Here is a 20,735-nt window from a genome sequence, read left to right on the forward strand (position 1 = left end):
TTCTCCTAGTCCAGTAGCCCTTTATGGAAACATGCATCTTTTAATATAAGAATATCAAGAGGAACTTGTTTTACAGGTTGAGTTTTACACGTTACATGACACATCCACACACACACAAACATTTTACTGTGGGTCATTAATTCTAATGGACGAATTGTTCAACTTTATTCATGCATGAACAAAACATAACCACAAGTATTACAAAACAATGAATCAAAGCATGTTTAGGCAATGCTCTGATCACAAAACGTGTAAACCCTTTCAAAGCATGACAGCTTTTAGCCGTTCTCTCCTCTATCATGACACATAGATCATCTGTTGTGTTTCTCCAGAAGAGGCAAGGAGGAGCAGGGCACAGCACACCCATCCCTCTTTAATCAAGACTATTATAGTCTTTATCCACTTTGATAATGATGAAAAAAGGAGCATATTTGAATCCTGTTCATAAACAACAAAAAAAACAACTCACACCCAGTGCACCATTGTAATAATGAAATCACTGTATGGAGACATGAGCCTCAGACAATGAGAGGAGAAAAACAAAGGAATCATCACCTCCTCCTCTAGCACACAAAAAAAGTTCAATTTCTTATATTTGAATATGAATATAAGGGTAATCACTGAACCCACATCACTGCATCAGCTGTGTATATAATTTATTTGAACACTCGAGACATTAGCACTAGTACATGATAGCACGCGCATGCCCTCTCCGATATTTTTTTTCTTTTCTCAGCCCTATTTTTCCACCCCGAACGCGGAAGTCGGTGGACGTGACGCATGCTATCAGATGGGGACTATGAAATAAAAACAAAAACATCGCTTTATACAGTCGGGGAAAGACGAGGTAAGTAAATATTTGAGCGAATCGCGTAAACCTGCATTAGAGGGTAAACACTGCACCGCTGTCACTGTAACACCACACACGGTCGTCCTTAATACGCCGAGAAATAATTAGTATCTTTATGGGGGATTTGCATATCAAGTATAGGAAATATATGCTATCTTAAATATATATTTTACATATATCAATCTCATGACTTTTTCATTCAGCACTGCGGAAGGCACTAATAAAGACTTGGTTTATTGTATTAGCTCGAGTCCCTTCGTTATTCCAGTGCTTGAATACAGTGCTGAACGTTCTCTGTTGTAATGCGTGTTGTCTCTGCCTGCCTGGAGTGTTATTAATTAACAGACCAAGAAAATGCAAAAGTATTTGTTTTAGCGAGCATGTTGCACTTCGTAGAAATGAAACTGTCCTGAAAATGAGGTAAGAAAAATAACCGTGGTGGTCTGCATGCAGCTGTCATCCTCCATATCACGCCATCAGCGAAACTGTCTGTTATATTGTAGGCTACGAGTGAACTGTTGCCAGTGAACAAAAGATTTTACAAGCGCTTTGATTGCATTTGTTCTGTTGTATGCATAATTATTAATGATTGAAGGACTCGTTTTCACAGATCGGTTCTTTTGAACAGCTCTTTTCAAAGAATCAGTTCAAAAATGATTCTATTTCGTCATCACGCGACCCTTTAACACTCAGAGTGGTAGGCAGGCAGCTATTGCTGTTTATTACTGGTCGATTTTTTTCGATTTCGATTGTGATTTCATGTGTTCCAGTTCACATGATTCAGCTTGTAATTAATTAACATATAATCTGCATTTAACAATAATTAAATTTAGCTTAAATCACTCAGGTGAAACAGCTTCGTATGTTTTTACTTAAAATGCTGCACAAACATAAAACTTTCCAGTAGGCCTATGTTTCATTACCTACAGTTTTTTAGCCAGACATGTTAGAAAGAGACGGTTTTCGATTCAATTAGACTGTGGCTGCATTCGAAATCGCATACTGCTATATAGTTGGCGAAAAACAGTATGGCTGCGTCCGAAATCACATACTCTCTTGAGTAGGTAGCCTACTTATTTTGAATAGGTAGCTAATTACTTAACAGTTGCTAAAAAGTATTTTCTATAGGCCTATAGTATGAATGTAATCCGGACATACTAAATTCGCCATGTTGTCATTGTCATGCAGCATCAGTTGCGTCGCTTCAATTGCATTCACAAATCCTCTGCACACTTGAGAATATCTAGAAGAAGTTGGTCCGGGTACTTTTTGCCTACTTATTTATGAGTAGGCCTACTGTTAATTCGGACATACTTCTTTTGTCATACTGCCATGCTAGGGAAGTATGCGATTTCGGATGCAGCCTGAGTGACAAAATAAGTATGTCCGAATTCACAGTACTCATAAATTAGTAGGCAAAAAGTACCTGGATGACCTACTACTATCAGTGAGATTCTTAAGTGCACATGTAATGGACACTTTACTAGCCCATGAAGCCACGGGAGAGGATTTGTGAATGCAATTGAAGCGACGCAACTGACACTAGGTCACATGATAGCCTAATAAAAGCATGGTGTAGTAAGTCCAGGTTAAATTCATACTATAGGCCATTGGTTCCCAACCTGAGGTCCGGAGTTCACAGGGGGGGCGCGGGAGCGGATATGCTTTGAGGTGAAAAAAGATGCATAATATGTTCCACTAATAATTTTATATAAAAATATTTTTTTCAAAGTTTTAAAAAAAAATCATATGCTTACAATGCCGATTTCAATTAGCTTACAATTTCGTTATTTCAAATGCGCGTTGCGCATGGCAAGCGCGCTCATAATGTAAGAGACGCCGGCGCGACCACAACAGTGCCCAACATCAAATGGCAAACATAATGCAAGCGGAACGAAACTGCTCGTTATTGTGTGGTTGAAGGACCGTTTATCAGTTTGGACCAGTGCAGCGCGAGCCGATCGTGATCATGCGACACTGTTACACAGCGCTAAGAGATCCAGTAAAGAAAGCATTTGAATTCGCCCCTGAAGTAATAACATCGCTGTGAGATCTAGTGAGAAACATTCTCATTTCTCCGTTATCAACGGATCAAACAGCGCTGACGTGGAAACCTGGAAGAAACATTGTGCCATGAATGAACTATCCAGTGTCCACAGATCAGCAACATTCACCATGGATTTACTGTAGTAACACTAACTGCAACCATGAAAGTTTGGCAGGAATAGTAGGCTATAATGCCTTCAAGTAACATTACATCGGTTTTATTTTTTCATTATGAATACAATTGCTGCCCTCAAATGTTAATCTGAAATAAAATAAACCTTTGTTTATAACTACAACAATATTACATTTAGTTTTTCCAAGGAGCTGTTTTGTTTTATATGCTCATAAGAAGAGTGAATTATAGCTCTAGAATTGCTCAAAGTAAAAAAAATCATACTTTATGACGTTAGTTTTAATATAAAAAAAGAATAAAAAAAATGAAATCAAGGAAATTTCTCTGGCATTTCTTTCTTTTTGCTGTATCAAAAACGTACCGAACCGAACCGTGACACAAGTGTATCGTATCGAACCGAACCGTGAATTTTGTGAACCGTTACACCCCTATATATATATATGGGGGGGGGGGGGGGATTGTTAAATATGTACAGGGGGGGGGGCCCAAGGAAGAAGGTTGGGAACCACTGCTATAGGCTATATAGAACATAGCCTACTGTTTTGTGAAGTTTTTCGTTAAGTGACTAATAAGTAAATAAGTAGCCTACCCACTAAAGAGAGTATGTGATTTCGGACACAGCCAGTGAGTTTTTCACTGGAGAACCACTCTCGGACCGAATCAGTCCGATTCATGAACAAAATGTTTAAACATTTTTGAGAACCGATTCAATTGATTGATTAAAAAGATCCGACTCCAAAGAACGATTCATTCCAATCGGATCGGATGCCGCTGATGCTACCCAGTGTGGCCAGTGCGCTTGGATTGCTGTCGGTCTGTTGATGTATCGGCTCAATTCAGTATGGATTACAGCGCTGCATAAGTGCGTACTGTAAACATTTTGTTTTGCTAGCATTAGTATCTTATGCATTAGTAGGTTTGAAGGGTGAATCAGTCAGTGACTGTGTCAGTCAGAGACATTCATGCGCGCCTCGTCTTTCACATTCGAAGAATGCGTTCAACTGCCAGTTTTGTTGAGATGTTGATATCCACGGTAAGCGCATAATTTTGTCTCTATGTTTGTATCAACTGTAAAACACTTATAGGAGAGTCCGAGGCTAGTTGTCACTCTATTTAATATAGTAAATATTTCTCTCAGTCAGTATGTTTGTTTTTGAAAGTCAATTTCTGTATAGACAAGACATGTACCTCAAAGTTTTGACAAGAAACAAAGCTGCCCAGTGATACAATTATTGAACACGTTGTTGGGACATGTTGTCACACTGTGGGGTAAGTTGTCACACAATATCCTGCTTATTAAAGACTTTTCGCTAAATGAAAACACTGAAATAATAGCATGAAACAGCAAACGTAAATAATACAACATTTAAAATGCATGTTACAACTTGCCCCAATAAAAAATGTCATAAAAACAGATTCATCAAAAAAAAAAAAAAAAAAAAATCTTAAACAAGCACTTGTTAAAAATAGTTACTTATAAATATAGAACTAGGCCTGGTCTATCTCTTTGATTGAAATAATATTTCCTATACTCTGAATTAATAATATTGGAATATTGGCAATAACGGTGGTAGTTATAAAATGCAGACATTTTTTTTTTAAATAACAACTGTATTTGTACCATTAGTCTTGTCACAGCTTGCTGAACAGCCTGACTTTTTTTACACCTTCTTATCACTTTGAAGGCATCACTGTTCTCTTAACAACAGAATGTCACAATAGATAAAACAGTAGATGGCTTTGCCACCTCTTCAAGTTTGCACTTTCCGATTCTGTTTGCTTGTTTTTGGAAGTTGCATGATGAGGTTTCAAGAACTTCATATGGAGGGATGTGCTTCATCCCTTACAGAGAATTTTGCAGAGAAGGAAACCATTTCACCAATGTTGTTCATCAAGAAAGACCTTTGTGGCTTTGCACTGTATCAAGATTTGGCTGTGACTTCCATGTTGTGAAATGTCATGTGTTTATGGTTTTCATGGTATCCGTGCGCCCTGTTTTCTGGTTGCGGTGAGTGTGAAGTTTTTTCGTATGCGAAGCTGTAAACGAATATGTTAAGTGATGCTGTACATGCATGGGGTAAAACTTGTTTATTCTATATTGTAAGATATTAAACTGCCCCTACAATAGATTTGCATGCATCAAAGGTCAAACATTTTTTCTCAAAAAACAATTTTTCTCATAATATACATTGCACATCACCTCATTTCTCAAAGACCGTTTAAAAACGGTTTGTTCGAAGATTCAGTCTCTCTAAACTCCCCATTTTCACCAGCCTACTCTGCTCTGATTGGTCAGATAGCCCATTTTGTTCACATGGGTCCACCACTTACCACTTAGGTTATTGGTTTCAGAAACGAAACTTCCATTACCATATCTGAATTTCAGCTCTGGATGCTTCCTCAGCTCTTATACAGTGATACTAAAGGAATGATGGCCTCATTTTTTCTGTATCAATTCTAGCGTGAGTCCTCATCCTTTTGTAGTGCTTGCAAAGTTTTGAATTTTATGCTAACGTGTATTGCACTGCTGTTTGCAATTTAAACAGATATAGCCAAATGTGTAACACAATTGCTACAGCATAGGCCGTTAACACTATGGGAATAAAATGAAGTTGTTGATTAAGTATTGGACCACTTACGGTGTTATATCTTGAAATGTGTTTCTGACAGAAAAATAGAGGCTGCTGTAGCTAGTAAAGTAATTAGATTCTTGAAATTGGTTCGACCTCAGAAAGCCATTTAATTACAAAAACACATTTGTCTAAATTACTACTACATTGGAAAATTCGAATAGAGTGAATGCCGGTAAAACTGGCCACCTTTGTTTTGACAGTCTGTGTATTCATGTGCATGCTTTTAAGACTATTCACATCCGCCTTTGTGCTCAAATGTGCTTTGCGCACTCGACAGAGCTCCAGCATTAGCCAAGACACTTAATGGTATATTCTAAGAATGTAGGAAAATCCATTATAACATCTAATCTAATACTAATCTAATCTAATACTAATAGATGCCAATAGAATTTTTTTCTTATTTGTCCTCTCTGGGGGACATTAGTAATTAGTGGAGTTTGCTACGGGAAACATCAGTATCATATTGCTCATACATACATTTTTAAGATGGTCAAGAGCCATGTATCCACAATGACTTTTCACGATCTTCAAATGGATGTTCTGTGATGTGGGGTTTTAAAACGGCTTCATAAACTTGTGTGATCTCAATAATATAGCCAAGGCACGTCACCAGTCAGTTGTGTTATTTAGAGATGGGAGAACATTTACCTTGTTTGACTAATCTGGACACATGCTGCCAGGCTTTGCTGTCTCATGACACTTCTTCCTCAGCTTCATGGCCTGTGTTTGGAATAGCATACTAACATACTACCTCTACATCATCTGCAGTATATAATTAATATACTATGCGCAGTATGCTATTTTTCTGTGTGCATGAAAGTATGTTCAGTACTGCGTCCCACAATATCATGCACTTGACAGTTCTCTCAATTTGACACATTTTTGATCAAACTGTCTAAAGCTTGTACAAAAAAAATCTATTAAAATGCAAAATATCTGTATTTCACTTGGATTGTGATAGGAAGTTAAAGTAGAGGTGGGTTTAACTGGGAGCAACCATGTTTTCTTTGGAACTCCTTTGTACTTTTTATTCATTTATTCATTATTCACTACATCCACAATTGCAAAATCCCAGCAACAAAAGCATATAAGGCAGAAGGGATTAATCTGAGATGCCTCATTCAGATCAACAGCATGCTGCTGAGGTTGTTGAAAGAAGAAAAAATACAGTCAGATGGTCGGTCAGATGCAGTTTCTCTAACATTTATTTTGCCTGAACATAGTTAAATATTAACAAACTCTCTTTCCAGCAAGGGCAAAAGTAAAGGACGGATATTACAGAATAGCAAGTGACATTACTCAGACATCACTGCAGAATTTAGAAGATTGCACTTAATACATGCAAATACTAAACTATTCTAAACAACCTCGGCTAGGAGACAGAAAAAAAAAAGAAAGTTCTTTCATAGGCGATGTAAGTTGTATTATATTATTGAACAATTACAAGAGAAACATTTTTTCTTCTAAATGAAGTGCATTGATAAATGGCGTATAATAACACAAAAGATGTATATTAGGAATATTGATTTCATTGGGACTTATTAAAGACCACATGAAAACAATTTTTAACAGTTTCTTTCAATTATTTCCTTTTGAAAAAGGAAGTTTGGGTGGGATATATTGAAGGGGCTTGCACATTTGTTTTTTTATAGGTTTGAGTTACATCAAATATATTCTCATTCTATCTAGAGATTATAGAAAACTATGTATTTTTACATGTTTTTCAGGACATGTACTACTATTCAAAATTTTGGAATCACTATGGAATGTAATAAATTGGTACTTTTTTTCACTTAGGACAGATGAAATTAAAATGAATTAAAATATTAACTAAGAGGGTTGCCAAACATAAAAAAGTTGATGGTACTAGCATTTCTGCAGTACCGATAGTACCGACAGTACCAAGTACTGGGTCTATTCATTACTCGCTGACAGATGCTGCTTTCAAACGCTCTCATTAGGGTTTGTCTAAGCGCTCTCCGAGTGTCAAATGTTTCTATGCAAAGCCTATTTTTTACTAGCGTTAAGTATTGTAGCAAATCTCAATCATATCTGTTGACTGTGTGAACGCAATGACCTATCAGAGGTGCTAGTCAGTAAGTTAGTCAGAATCTGCTTAACACCGCTGAATCCAAACCTACAAAGTGTTAACACAATGTAAATAAGAGATTCGTTGTCCAATTAACAATTAAAAATTATCTTTTAAAAAAAACATTTTTTTAAAGTTGCTAGCCACCGCCAGCGTTTTTTATCATTTTCACAAAAATGTCATTGCCCCTAGAATATTTTGTTGTATGAATATCTAAACATTCAGTGTATCAAACTAAAGAACCCTTTTATACAACATAACAACTACAAAAATGTTTTATTCTAGCTTCATGCATTCTTTTTTTATTAACACTTGAATGTGGGTAAGTTTCATAATAAAGCAACATTTTGTACAAAAATACTTTTTTCAAAGACTACAACGTGCATAAGCAATGCTTTTATTGCTTGTTTCTGCTTTTTTGCACGTTTTGATCCGGAGATTCTCTACTCTAAGTTGCATATTAGCGCCCCCTTACCGTATAACGTATACGACCTAAATTGATACAGAGAACCACAAAGTTTTACTGGTATTGATACTGACCACTGACATTTTGGTACCTACCCTACTTACTCATACTAAAAAATACAAAAATAAAAGAATACGTTCTTAGCTTTGAATAATGGTGAATAGTGTCTGTTAAAACTGTACCATCACAGGTAAAAGTTTAATTGTAAAATTATATAAAAATAGAAAAGTTATTTTATAATACATTAATAATATCAAATTTTTACTGTATTTTTATCAATGAAATGCTGCATTTGTGAGCAAATACAAAGATAGGTAAAGTAAAGGGATAGTTCACCCAAAAATGAAAATTGCTGTCATCATTTACTCACCCTCAAGTTGTTCCAAATATGTTTGAATTTCTTTTTTCAGATGAACACAAAATAAGATATTTTGAAGAATGTGGGTAACCAAACAGTTGATGAACCCCATTGACTTCCATAGTATGGAAAATAAATACTATGGAAGTAAATGGGGTCCATCAACTGTTCTTCAAAATATCTTATTTTGTGTTCAGCAGAAGAAGGAAATACAGGTTTGGATGGAACAACTTGAGGGTGAGTAAATGATGACAGAATTTTCATTTTTGGGTGAACTATCCCTTTAATAACTAATAGATATGGACTAAAAGTCACAAAACGTTTGATAGATTTGTTGAAAATGTCACCTCATAGGTCCCTTACTTGTAAAGTTTGGACCACAGACAATTGAAAGAGACGACTTTTGAAGTCATATCAGGATTTGTACATATTTAAAGCTGATAGAGCATAACAAAAATGACACACACATGTCATAGTGGCATTTCAGATTATTGGAGGCTGCAGATTTGAGAGATTTGAGAAACATGAAGCAGACGAACATTGCCGCTGTACAGGTACTTCTTCGCCTGCAAGACATTGTGTGTGAGAGAGATTTTGGAGCCGCACTGGTTCGTTTAAATTCAGATTTGCTGAATAAATAAATGATAATTTTCTTCACAACACTGCTATCCACCTTTTACATTTTTGATGTAAGAGCAGGTGTGAGCTTCATTAGGAACTTCATTTATTTCACTTAGATTATTTAGCTGTACAAAAACTGCCTGTTATTCTGCTTGATGTTGCAAACTGGTATTTATTATCACATTATTTTAATTAATTAACATAATCATTTACAAAGAGCTGAATTAGACTTTCCATTACGGTTTATTTGCTTTTTTGCTCTTCAGTTCTGAATTAGAGCATTTGGCAACAGAAAACGAGTTTTAATAGAGATGGAGTGTACAGCTCTTTGGGCCACTCAAAGAAAAAACAATTATAATCCACTTACGAAATGATGAATTGCAGTGCTGTTCAGTCATCATCACTTGTGTGCTTATGATGATAGCCCATTCCTGATTAGTTTGTACACCACCAAGCAGTAAGTGTAAGGTTATTTATTTCACAGTTTGGAGCACTTTTATTAGTCTTATTTCATTTATATGAAAAGAGAGACCTAGTCAAGTCAAGTCACCTTTATTTATATATAGCGCTTTATATAATAAAGTTTGTTTCAAAGCAGCTTTATAGTGATAACAGGAAAATTATGCATTTCGGCTGTTGTTCAGCTGAAGTCAGTTCAGTGTTGATTCAGTTCTGTTGTAAAGATCATCAATTATTAAATTAGTTAATTTCATCTAAAGCAGTTATGCAAAAAAATGATGTCATCGTCCATGCTCTGGACTTGGATTCTGGTTGGATTCAGATAGTCTTTCCTTGTATTCTTTGGTATTTTCCAAGCAAATCTACCCAGCTTCTCCACATTGTTTCCATGTTAAAACTTCAAGAGGTCGTGACATAGATTTTTTTATTATGTTCCTTGAGGTTCACTTATAATGTTAATAAAGTTTCTTGTACAAAAAAAATCAAAATATAAAGTTTCTTGTACAAAAAAAATCTAAATATAGGCTATACGCATGCAGAAAAATTGTTAATTTTAATTTTCATCCTAACCGTCTTTCTGAAATGATCCATTTTGAAGGAGCGGCTCCTTTAAAGAGTCCCTATAATGCTTTTTTGGATATCACCTTTCATGTAGTGTGTAATATAGCTGTGAATGTAAAAGGTCTGCAAAGTTTAAAAGATTGAAGAAAGAACCAATTCTGAACTGCCTGAAATGAGTCGTCAGTAATTTCAGCCTTATTTCCTGCTCGAACTTACCAGTTCAGTTCTCACATGCTTTATGAGCAGCGGCTTCATGTGCGCGCGTGTCTCACACAGCGCTGAGAAACAGTGTCTCTGACAGCACGCGTATAGCAAAATTAGTTGTATTTCACTGCTTACTACGCTTCAACTGCTTAAAATCACTTGTTTTTAAACCGCAAAACTTAACGCATGCAAACGATAAGCTTTCGTAACTGTGTAGCACGGCAACGTGAGCGTAACAGCGATAGAGCTGGTAAGTCCCGCCCCTCTGTAAAACCCAAAGTGGACCTCTAGGTTGAAAAATCGTCAATGCAAGTGAATGGGAGAAAATAATTATTTTCTGGTCCCGTTTGAATTGTGCCATGAATGTGAACATACAGTATGTTGTCTGTGAATTTTTAATAGAATTTGACAGTAGAGTTTGACAGTATATGGTATGATTCTTCGGCTAGCAGTTGTGGAAAAGACATAACGAGAAAGACTACATGTCGCCTATGTGACGTCACCCCATAAAGTTGACTTACCCGTGGTTTTCACCAACCTCAACGATTTTGTCCTCTCCCTGAAAGAAGGTGGTGAAGTGCACCAAAGACACAGCCATGTTTAGCGGGATCCGTGAGCTAGTGTCCGTGTGCTAGTGGTGGTGACGTTTCAAACGCGTCGAAAGCAGCGAAGAGTTGTAGTCCACAAAGTGCTCTCACACAAAGTCTAACCGTATCAAACTTCTACCCGCTAAATTGTAGAATTCTTTACACGAAAAATTATATTAAAAATTCACAGACAACACATGTTCACATTCATGGCAAAATTCAAACGGCACCAGAAAATAATTATTTTCTCCCATTCACTTGCATTGACGATTTTTCAACCTAGAGGTCCAGTGGGGTTAGCGGAAGGGGCGGGACTTACCAGATCTATAGAGACGATAGTACAAAATCTCTACCGGCTGAAAAATTTCTACCAGTTAATCGTGTCTACCTGTAAATTGCCCACTCCTAATACTGCTCCATATATAATTCTTACTAGGTTTCTATCATTATGAATGTGTTTTGAAAAAGAACAGCTTTGGCTTTTTTTGGTGTGTTCCACAGGAAGCAAATACAAGTGCAAATAACCACTTAATATTTTAACTTAGGTTTAAAGTAGTAATTAACATTACTGCTTGCAGCACATGCTGTGTTTTTATTCTGTTATTGTTCTGCAAATGGCATTTTCCTCTGATTGTGGCAGTAACCTTAAGTTTTATTAAGCAAGGGAGCAGGAAATTCAAGAAAAGATATTTCGTTCCAGTGTATGATGAAAAATCAATGAACCTGATTTTTGCACTTTCGTCTCAGTGCTCAGTGCCCTCCCCGCTGTCCCTGCTAGTGTTGGAGACCGAATGACTGTGGACCTGTGAATTGATTCGGGCAATTTTCTAGAATCGCACATTACTTTATTGCCTTTATTTTTATAACAAAAAGATGGGCATTCTCGTTATCCTGCAGTTGTGAAAATGACTATTAACCAGAATATTATTTAACATTGTAAAATGTTTTTTAACAGACCTTAGGGTAGGCCTACTACGATAATTCTTTTAATGAAATAATGTGGGTGCAGATTTCGTGTGGGTCTAGTCCAAGCATAATGCTTAACAGATCAGTAGTTTATAAACATTCAAATATAAATGAAAGTATATAAATGAAAAAAATATAATATGTAAGATGTACATCATTCAAAAGTTTGGTGTCAGAAAGATTTGTTTAAAATAAATGAATACTTTCATTATGCAAGGATGCATTATTATAATATGTTAACTATATATCTTCTATATATATATCTAAGGCACACATCAAACACCTCATATTTTGTACGAATGGTGCAATGGTGCAAACATGGTTTCATAAACTGTTTTAAGTTGCTTGACTGGATACTGCCGGAAGGTTACAAGGAAACCTTTGCATGACCCAATTTAAATTCACGCATTATGCTTTAATTTAGCATCCGAGCGTTTATGCGTTCAGAAACAAGAACACGTCCTGAGCGCCTCCTTTTGCACACTAACCATCCATTAACATTTTGATAGAAGAAAAAGCAGTTGCTGAAACCTAGCCTTTCTTCAATTACAATCAGTGAAATCACATAATAAGATAATAAGACACCATCTGTGCTCTTGTTTTATACAAATTTGAAAATTTTCACTACCTCTGTGCTTTTTAGGGACTCTTTTTGATGTTTTGATGCAGTCTGCAGTTTCACCTTCCTCACTACATTTTCAAGGCGTTTCATCTCCTCTTGCAAAAGATGAAGTCATCCGCCATCCAGTTTCCTCCCGTGCTCTGCTCTGAATCTGTGTGGAATATGGTGAGGCGCTTTGACAGAAACTACAACTAATGCTGAAAATCTGGGAAAGTCTGCTGTCTCCATTAAATTTGCAGGATTTGTCTTCAAAGTGTGAGGGAGGTTTACTTTCTTAGAATGCTCTTCCTCTTTGAGCCTGCAGAGAGCCTGTAGCCTGTGTGTGTGTGTGTGTGTGTGAATGTGTGTGTTCAAAACTGCATGTACCCTGAGGTCATGTGTTCCTTAGTCTCACGAGCCCAGACTTTCACTCTAGCATGAAATCTAGTTCAGTTTTCAGCTTGTTCTGATCAAGAACCGCCTAAAAAAGGTCTGATTGACACAAAAACCACCAATCACAGTTTGTTTAAAGGCGGGTTCGTCTGAAATAGCTTTACTTTGCAATTGAATTCAGGATTAAGGAAACTGTTTAATATTGTATGACCTTCTGACGTTTTGCTAATATTTCCTTTCCACCGCAGATGCATGACATAAATCCATGTTTATCTATAATAAACCGACAATCATATCAAAGCTAACATACAAATGTGATAGTAATGACTTTATCTTATTCAGACGACTTTAGCGACAGCAGATCTGACAGCATTGAGGAAGGAGCCGGTCAAAGGCGTGACACTTCGCTCCATAAATTACAGCGTCCCAAAAGGACAACGTGTTTACGCGCAAACATTATGATAATTTATTCTTGAGCTTGAATGTGAAATGAAGGAATGAAAGAACTGCAGCACAGAGTGTGTGAGGATCAGCAGACTTTCATCAGTACACATCAAGTCCGGTTTATCCCGCTCTAATCTCTTAACAGTCTGTGAGGATTTTCCAGCACTGGCGGAGTTTGTGTCCCGCTCTGATCTTGAGGTCATGTAATATAGCACACTGTTGGGGTTTAAGCCAGTAAGCCACTTTTTAAGCTTTGAATAATTATCTGATATCATCACTCCGGTCACATATGACACAATTTGACGTTATCCATTTGGTTAAAATCTACTGGATGTTAGATAATAAGGCGTGTGATTGTGCAATTGTTCAGAGAAAAACAGCAGAGATTAATCCTGTTGTCACTTGCTACTGGAATCAGAACAATTAAAAAATGCAACTAAGGTGTTTTATAAAGTGCAAGTAAGTAAGTAAGTAAGTAAGTAAGTAATCTTTATTTATATAGCACCTTTCACAGACAAGGGCCACAAAGTGCTTCACAACACAGTTTAAATCAGAAATAACATGCAATGAAAACAACACCGAGATCATAACAAGACGAAGAGAGATTTCTGTCAACACGATTCCCCTTCACACTGATCTGCGAAAATGACTAAAAAGGCTGTATTATGCATGCCAGTGGTTGGCGATGTCACTTTGTCAAGAAAAACCCTGCAAACATGTAATACGTATGCGTGAATATGCATGCACGTGATGTTACTATTTTCACAAATTCATGTTTTTGTTGTTTAAATGGAGAAGGTAAAGGCATCGGTTTCAAAAGCTAGCATATTCAGGCCCCCAAAATGCAGTCGTCGTGGAAAATTCAAGGAAAGATATTGAACTTTTTCATTACCTCTGTGCTTTTTAGGGACTCTTTTTGATGTTTTGATGCAGTCTGCAGTTTCACCTTCCTCTCTAAATTTTCTAAATGTTTCATCTCCTCTTGCAAAACATGAAGTCATCCGCCATCCAGTTTCCTCCTGTGCTCTGCTCTGAATCTGTGTGGAATATGGTGTTTTATAAAGTGCAAGAGAGTAGAGAGATTTAGGATATATTTACATGACAATGGTGTACTAAAAACAGACAACAACACTGTCAACACGATCCCCGTTCACACAGATCTGCGAAAATTACTAAAAAGGCTGTATTATGCATGCCAGGCCAGTAGTTGGCGATGTGACTTTATCAAGAAACACCCCACGAACAAGTAATACGCTTGCGTGAACACGCAATACGCATGCACGGACACACAATACGCATGCGCATGACGTCACTGTTTTCACAAATTCACTTTTTTGTTGTTTACACGGGGAATGGCAAGGCATCGTTTTCAAAACCTTGCAGTTTGAAACCCGTTTTCAAAAGCTTGCTTTTTCAGGCCCCCAAAACACAGTTGTCGTGTAAATGAATGGCCAAAATGCATAAAAAGTTTTCCGTTTATAGTTGAAAATGCTGTCGTGTAACAACACAAACACCTGAACAAGCAGGTCAAGGTCTTCAGAGTTACTAGAAAATTATAAGTGGATGAGTTTGATCAGGGTCTGAACTAAACTCAGGACAGTGACCCTCCAGGCTGGTTTTGAGGAACCCTGCCCTAAACCTAACCCTACAGCTAAATCTAACATTTAAAAAATACCAAAATAAAAAAAAACATAGATTTGTATAATTTGTAATTTTGACATTTTATAAAAAATGTCCTGACAAGGTAAAACATTTCTGATATTACTAGCCTTGTTGAAACATTTGGTCCCCATAACATAAGGGCAGGTGTTCTCAACTCTGGACCTCAAGATTGACTTTCCTGAAGAGTTTGGAACCAATCCTAATCAAACATGACTAAACAAGATCTTCAGGATTACTAGAAAGTTAAAAGCAGGTGAGTTTGATCAAGGTTAGAGCTAAACTGCAAGAAAGTGGACCTCCAGGGCCAGAGTTGAGACCACACACACACACACTGACCACTGAAGTGAATAACATTGATTAGACCATTACAATGGCATCTGTCAAGGGGTGGGATATATTAGGCTGCAAGTGAACTGTCAGTTATTGAATTTTATGTGTTGGAAGCAGGACAAATGGGCAAGCGAAAAGATCTGAGTGACTTTGACAAGGGCCAATAGCGATGGCTAGACAACTGGGTCAGAGCATCTCCAAAACTGCAAGTCTTGTGGGTTGTTCTTGGTATGCAGTGGTTAGTACCTACCAAAAGTGGTGCAAGGAAGGACAACCGGTGACTCAGGGTCATGGGTGCCCAAGGCTCATTGATACACGTGTGGAGCGAAGGCTAGGCCGTCTGATCCGATCACACAAAAGAGCTACTGTAGTTTACATTGCTGAAAGATTTAATACTGCCCATGATAGAAAGGTGTCAGAACGTGCAGTGAATCACAGTTTGCTGTGAATGGGGCTGTGTAGCCGCGTACCAGTCAGAGTGCCCATGTTGACCACTGTCAACCTCTGAAAACACCTACAGTGTGTATGTGAGTGGAACTGGACCAAGGAGCGACGGAAGAAGGTTGCCTGTCTGATGAATCGCGTAGTAAAATTAATATATTAAAAGATATCTTTATCTGAGTTAAATTACAATGTTATCTTTGCATTTCTGTGCGTCTGATTTCAATAAAAAAAATTATATCATCTGATATCTAATATCTGATAACCTCTTTTTCAAATGGGTATCTTGACTGAAAAGAGGTAAACCTTTAAATTTAGAGTATGTTATAGCTTGACAAGCTTTCCCAACAGACAGTTTCTGTATGTAAACACAGATCATACATGCAGAAGGTTAGCTGTTTTCAGTCTGGAGGAATGACCATTGGGAACGTCTAAATGTGTCACCTTTACAGTTGCATGGATGAATAAATCTGGGTTAGAGTCTTGGCACTCAGCGTTATCTCACACACTAGAGACCACAGCAGAAAGATTTTCTCGAGAGGGGAAACACACAGGCTCAGGCCCATCTCTTAGATGGATCCAATGCTGTATCGATCTCATACTGTATATTTTCCAGCTCCAGCTGCTCATTGATGGATAGTCCTTTCTGGAAGCTGGGTAATTTACCAGCCTGATCAGTTCAGTGCACAGAGAAGCTTCTCTCTCTTACTGTCGTAGAGTTAAGGCCTATTCACAACAAGATAACCATGACGATAACCATGTTTGTGCCCACACCAAGAGACGATAATTTTCTACAAATTTGACTTTATTCTATAATTAATTCATATAATTATAAATCCCTCTAAAAATCAAATGCAATCAAAATCAAATAAGCAACCAAAAATGGCATTGTTACTGATACACATCTACTTACAAGCAGTTTTGATTGGTTTATTAAAAAAATCGGCAGTCACGCAATATTTTAACTTCAAACGACTACAATAAATAATTCTCTGGCACTCATCCTCATAATCTCATGTTCAGATCCTGATCCCCCCTGAAAGTGTGGTCACATTTAATGTTCTGTGAATTTTCATGTGCGAAATGCAGGCGTTTCAATAGGAATCCACACAGTTTGCAGTGGTTTCAAGTTGGCAACAAGTATTTAGTGCTTGTTTTGAAAGTGATCTCTGTGTGAGCTGTGCTTCAGACATCACTATTTTATTGACGATAGACCATGGACCCTTTTTGTCCATGAAATTACAATGTGTCCGCACCTTAAAGTTGGCATGAAACAGAAGTTGCGATAGTCTTTTCTTCCCTTAATGTATTTTGGCTTCTCAAATGAGAAAAACTGTAGGGAAGGACTTCATTTTGTCCATCGGAAAATTGATTGGATTGTTGGATTGATTGTCCCGTCCTCGCGCCAGTAAACGCATCATCCGAGAAGAGAAGAGATGTTGCAAGAGAGAGGGGAACTTATTTTGATTATTAGGGCACATGAATTAAAAAATAATGATGTGTACAGATAAATATTTTATATTAAATAGTTCAATATTTCATAAAAAATGTTTGATTTCATGGTGACTTCAAGACCGAAGTCCCTGCTTTGGATCCTGTGAATGCTGGATGTCGTGAAGCATACGGTACACTTCATCACATGCTGCCAGCAGGGATCCATTGCTGTTCCTCTCAGCCCTTCTTCCTTTCATGAGCTTGAACTTGATGACAGGAGTGTTTCTGATTTGAGCCGAGGCAAATATTCTGATCTATTTGTTATTCTCTTTCAGTTTGTATGTGAGTTTTACCTCTGTAATCAAATCCAATGCATATTTCTTAACTATGCACTGTATAAGACTATACTGTGTCCATGACTACTATGCTGCTAAACCATCTTTTAGTATGTTATTTATTTTTTAAGTATATTATTTATTAATCTTTATCAATAATGTATCACAGTTTTGCTCTCTGAAACTCCACAAAAATAATGTGTATGCTCTTTGAGGCATTGCAGCCAGAGAGAGACATATTTTCCTACTTAATGTCCAGATGCTAACCATGACAACTAGTTTTGAATGTTTTTTTTTGTTTTTCTTTTTTACAAAATGTCAGTGGTGTTTGTGCAAAACTCTCTCGGTGTGTCCCAGTTTGCATACAAACATTCCAAAAAGAAAAAGCACTTAAAATCCCAGATGATGCACTTAATTAACCGCAGAAAAAGTTTGGACACTTCATACACTCAACTTTTGCAGCTTTCTTTACTTAGTGGAAGGGAAACGGCTATTAGACTCAATGCTGGATGACAAAATAACCTTCTACAATTCATACACTTGACAAAAGAGTTCATAGTGCATTGTATAAGTACTTAGTGTATAGTGGGTCATTTTGGGACACAACTTCTTTCGCTATTTAGTTGCTAAAAGGTTCTGAGAGGTTTTTAGTCAATTGCTATGAAGTTGATAGGGCGTTGCTAGCTGGTTGCTTAATGGCCCACTCCAAATCTCTATAATATTCTGTTCTCTAGATGGCTCTAGTTTCACTTGCATTGTTAGGTGCCATTCGCACAGAACAATGGAAAAGTGTTGTGTGAACAGCCCTTTAACCTGCAGGGGCGGTCAGTTAAAGTTTGGTGAACTCTTATCTGTGAATTTGTATCACATGAAGACGTGAGGTCATGGCGTGACCTTTTAGCTAAATTAAAAGAACATACATTTTAAACATGCGGTCACATTTACCATTGCTCCAATCGGAATTCACACGAGGGCAAAAAAGTTCACCACGCATATTATGTTTATGTTCAAGATGGTTATGTAAATTTGCCGCGTTGACCAACAGAAAACTGCTTGGTTTGAAAGTGACTTTGCAGTACATCTATATGACACTGATAAAGGACCATTTTTGCGTGAAATATGGCTAATATGGCCGCACCTTAAAGATGCAGGTGTGCAGGGTTTACATTTTTGATTTGTTTATAATTGGAATTTATTATTACATAGAATTTATGTTTTTAAATAGGCACCACAGAGTGTGACATCTTATCTCATGTATCACTTATCTTCTGTAGCACAAATGCTCGGGATAAGTTACACGCCGAAGATAAATGCTCATGTTTATTGGTTTGTTCAAACCCGAGCAATTAATCGAAATAATAGTCGTTATACTTGCTCTTTACACAATACACACAGTACGTGGCATGGGACGTCAGACAGACATTCTACCCTGAAGTTTCTGGTCAGTGCATGCATAAAATAGACATATTCACTTTGCACCGCTCATTTAGATCCAGAATTGGCAGAGATCTCATGCATTAGTCATCATTCTGCAGGCTTCAAGACCATGATTATTATTATTATTATTATGAAATCAGATTTCAGGAAAAGCTCAAAGGGTAATGACCACTAGTTGCTTTTCAGTAAAGCAAAAGCCATGAGATTGATGTTTTTTTGTCTGTCTTTTCTTCCATTGACACTCAAGCTGTTTTACTGATCGTGACATCAAAACTCCATGTATACCTGCAAAAATGACACAGTGAACCAGGACATTGTAGATCCATCAGCATGTCACACGTCTCATGTGCTTGGCAGTAAACCATATCTTGCTGCCTTTGTTTTAGAGAGCTGAAAATGATTCTCGCTCGGCCTATTGATCCGACGGCTCATGAGTGATTGCAGTCACATGTCCTCTGCTTTAATGCGGTGTGATTAGCACAGGCTGTTGATCAGTCATGTGGAGCAGTTTCTGCTCAGATAACTATCCTGCTGTGAACCCTAGATCCATATGAACTGACCAGCTGTTCTGTGAGCAGCTTATGAATTAATGGCACTTTTGATGCCAAAGAGGGAGGATTTTATTCGCTCCTCCCCCATGTGTTGGCCATTTTAACAATATCATAATATTAGATCATAATATGCATGCACTGATAATCACACAACCAAATGTGAAAATGACTTAAATCTGTTGTGCATACAGTAGGATCCTAAAAACTGAGACTAGTTTCCACTTGTTAAACTTCTCCTTATAGGTGGTTTTCTTATTTAATGCAATATTTTTCATTACTTATTATAAAGTTTCAGCATCACAATTTCAGTGATTGGTTAAATTAGATTCTGAAGAGTGTCTTGTACTTCAGTGGAAGCAAGAACATATCCTGTGCTGATGTCACATGATCAGCCTCAGAAAGGTGCTTGTTTGATTGTGATAGTGATGTGGAAATTTTTTATTAGATATTTTTTATAAATCATTGCATTTACACTATATATATTTTATAGTATATATTTATATATGTAATGAGTGTTATATATGTGTGTGTGTATGTGTGTGTTTAAAATGTTTTTGAAAGAAGTCTCTTATCTTCTTATCTTCACCAAGGCTGCATTTTTTTTGATGGATATATTGTGAAATATTAAAAATATTTAAAATAATTGTTTTCTTTTTTTATGTATTTTACAATGTAATATATTCTTGTGACGGCAAAGCTGATTTTTTCAACAGTTTTGATCCCTCGGGATCCTTCAGAAATAATTTAATATGCTGATTTAGTGCTCTAAATTTAGTGTTCTTCTTATCACTGTTGGAAACGGCTGTGCTTCTTAATATTTTTGTGGAAAGCATGATACATTTTTTTTTGCAGGATGCTTTGATGAATAGAATGTTCAAAAGAACTGAATTTATTTGAAATAGAAATCTTTTGTAACAATCCAGTGGTAGTGTACATTTATATTTATTTAATTTGAATAATTTTATTTAGTTAATCATTTCATTTAATAGTTTACCAAAAAACTAAAAATCAACAACAAGATTTTCAGTTTCAGTTTGAGATGTTCTGAAACGAGATATTCAGTACCATCATGTACTATTTGTCATGCTGCATGCATTTGTCTTTTTGGCAAACCATTTGCAACAGTAGACAGGG

At 36.8% G+C, this 20,735-nt stretch overlaps 1 protein-coding gene across 7 annotated transcripts in view; it reads left to right on the plus strand.

Annotated features, from left to right (window-relative positions):
• Positions 1 to 633: 633 nt before the first annotated feature.
• marchf8 (membrane-associated ring finger (C3HC4) 8) overlaps positions 634 to 20,735 on the plus strand; it is a 99,916-nt gene continuing 79,814 nt past the window's right edge. For 3 of the 7 annotated variants that reach the window (XM_081350676.1, XM_081350683.1, XM_081350679.1), the window contains exon 1: positions 634 to 847. The gene's annotated coding sequence lies outside the window, so the exon portion shown is untranslated. Of the gene's footprint in view, positions 848 to 3,792; positions 4,063 to 12,616; positions 12,761 to 20,735 lie in introns of those variants that run through there. The other 4 variants (XM_081350678.1, XM_081350681.1, XM_081350677.1 and 1 more) reach the window with 4 other exon arrangements.

Source organism: Scardinius erythrophthalmus (assembly GCF_964197995.2).
Source record: "Scardinius erythrophthalmus genome assembly, chromosome: 21".
Taxonomy (NCBI): Eukaryota; Metazoa; Chordata; class Actinopteri; order Cypriniformes; family Leuciscidae; genus Scardinius; species Scardinius erythrophthalmus.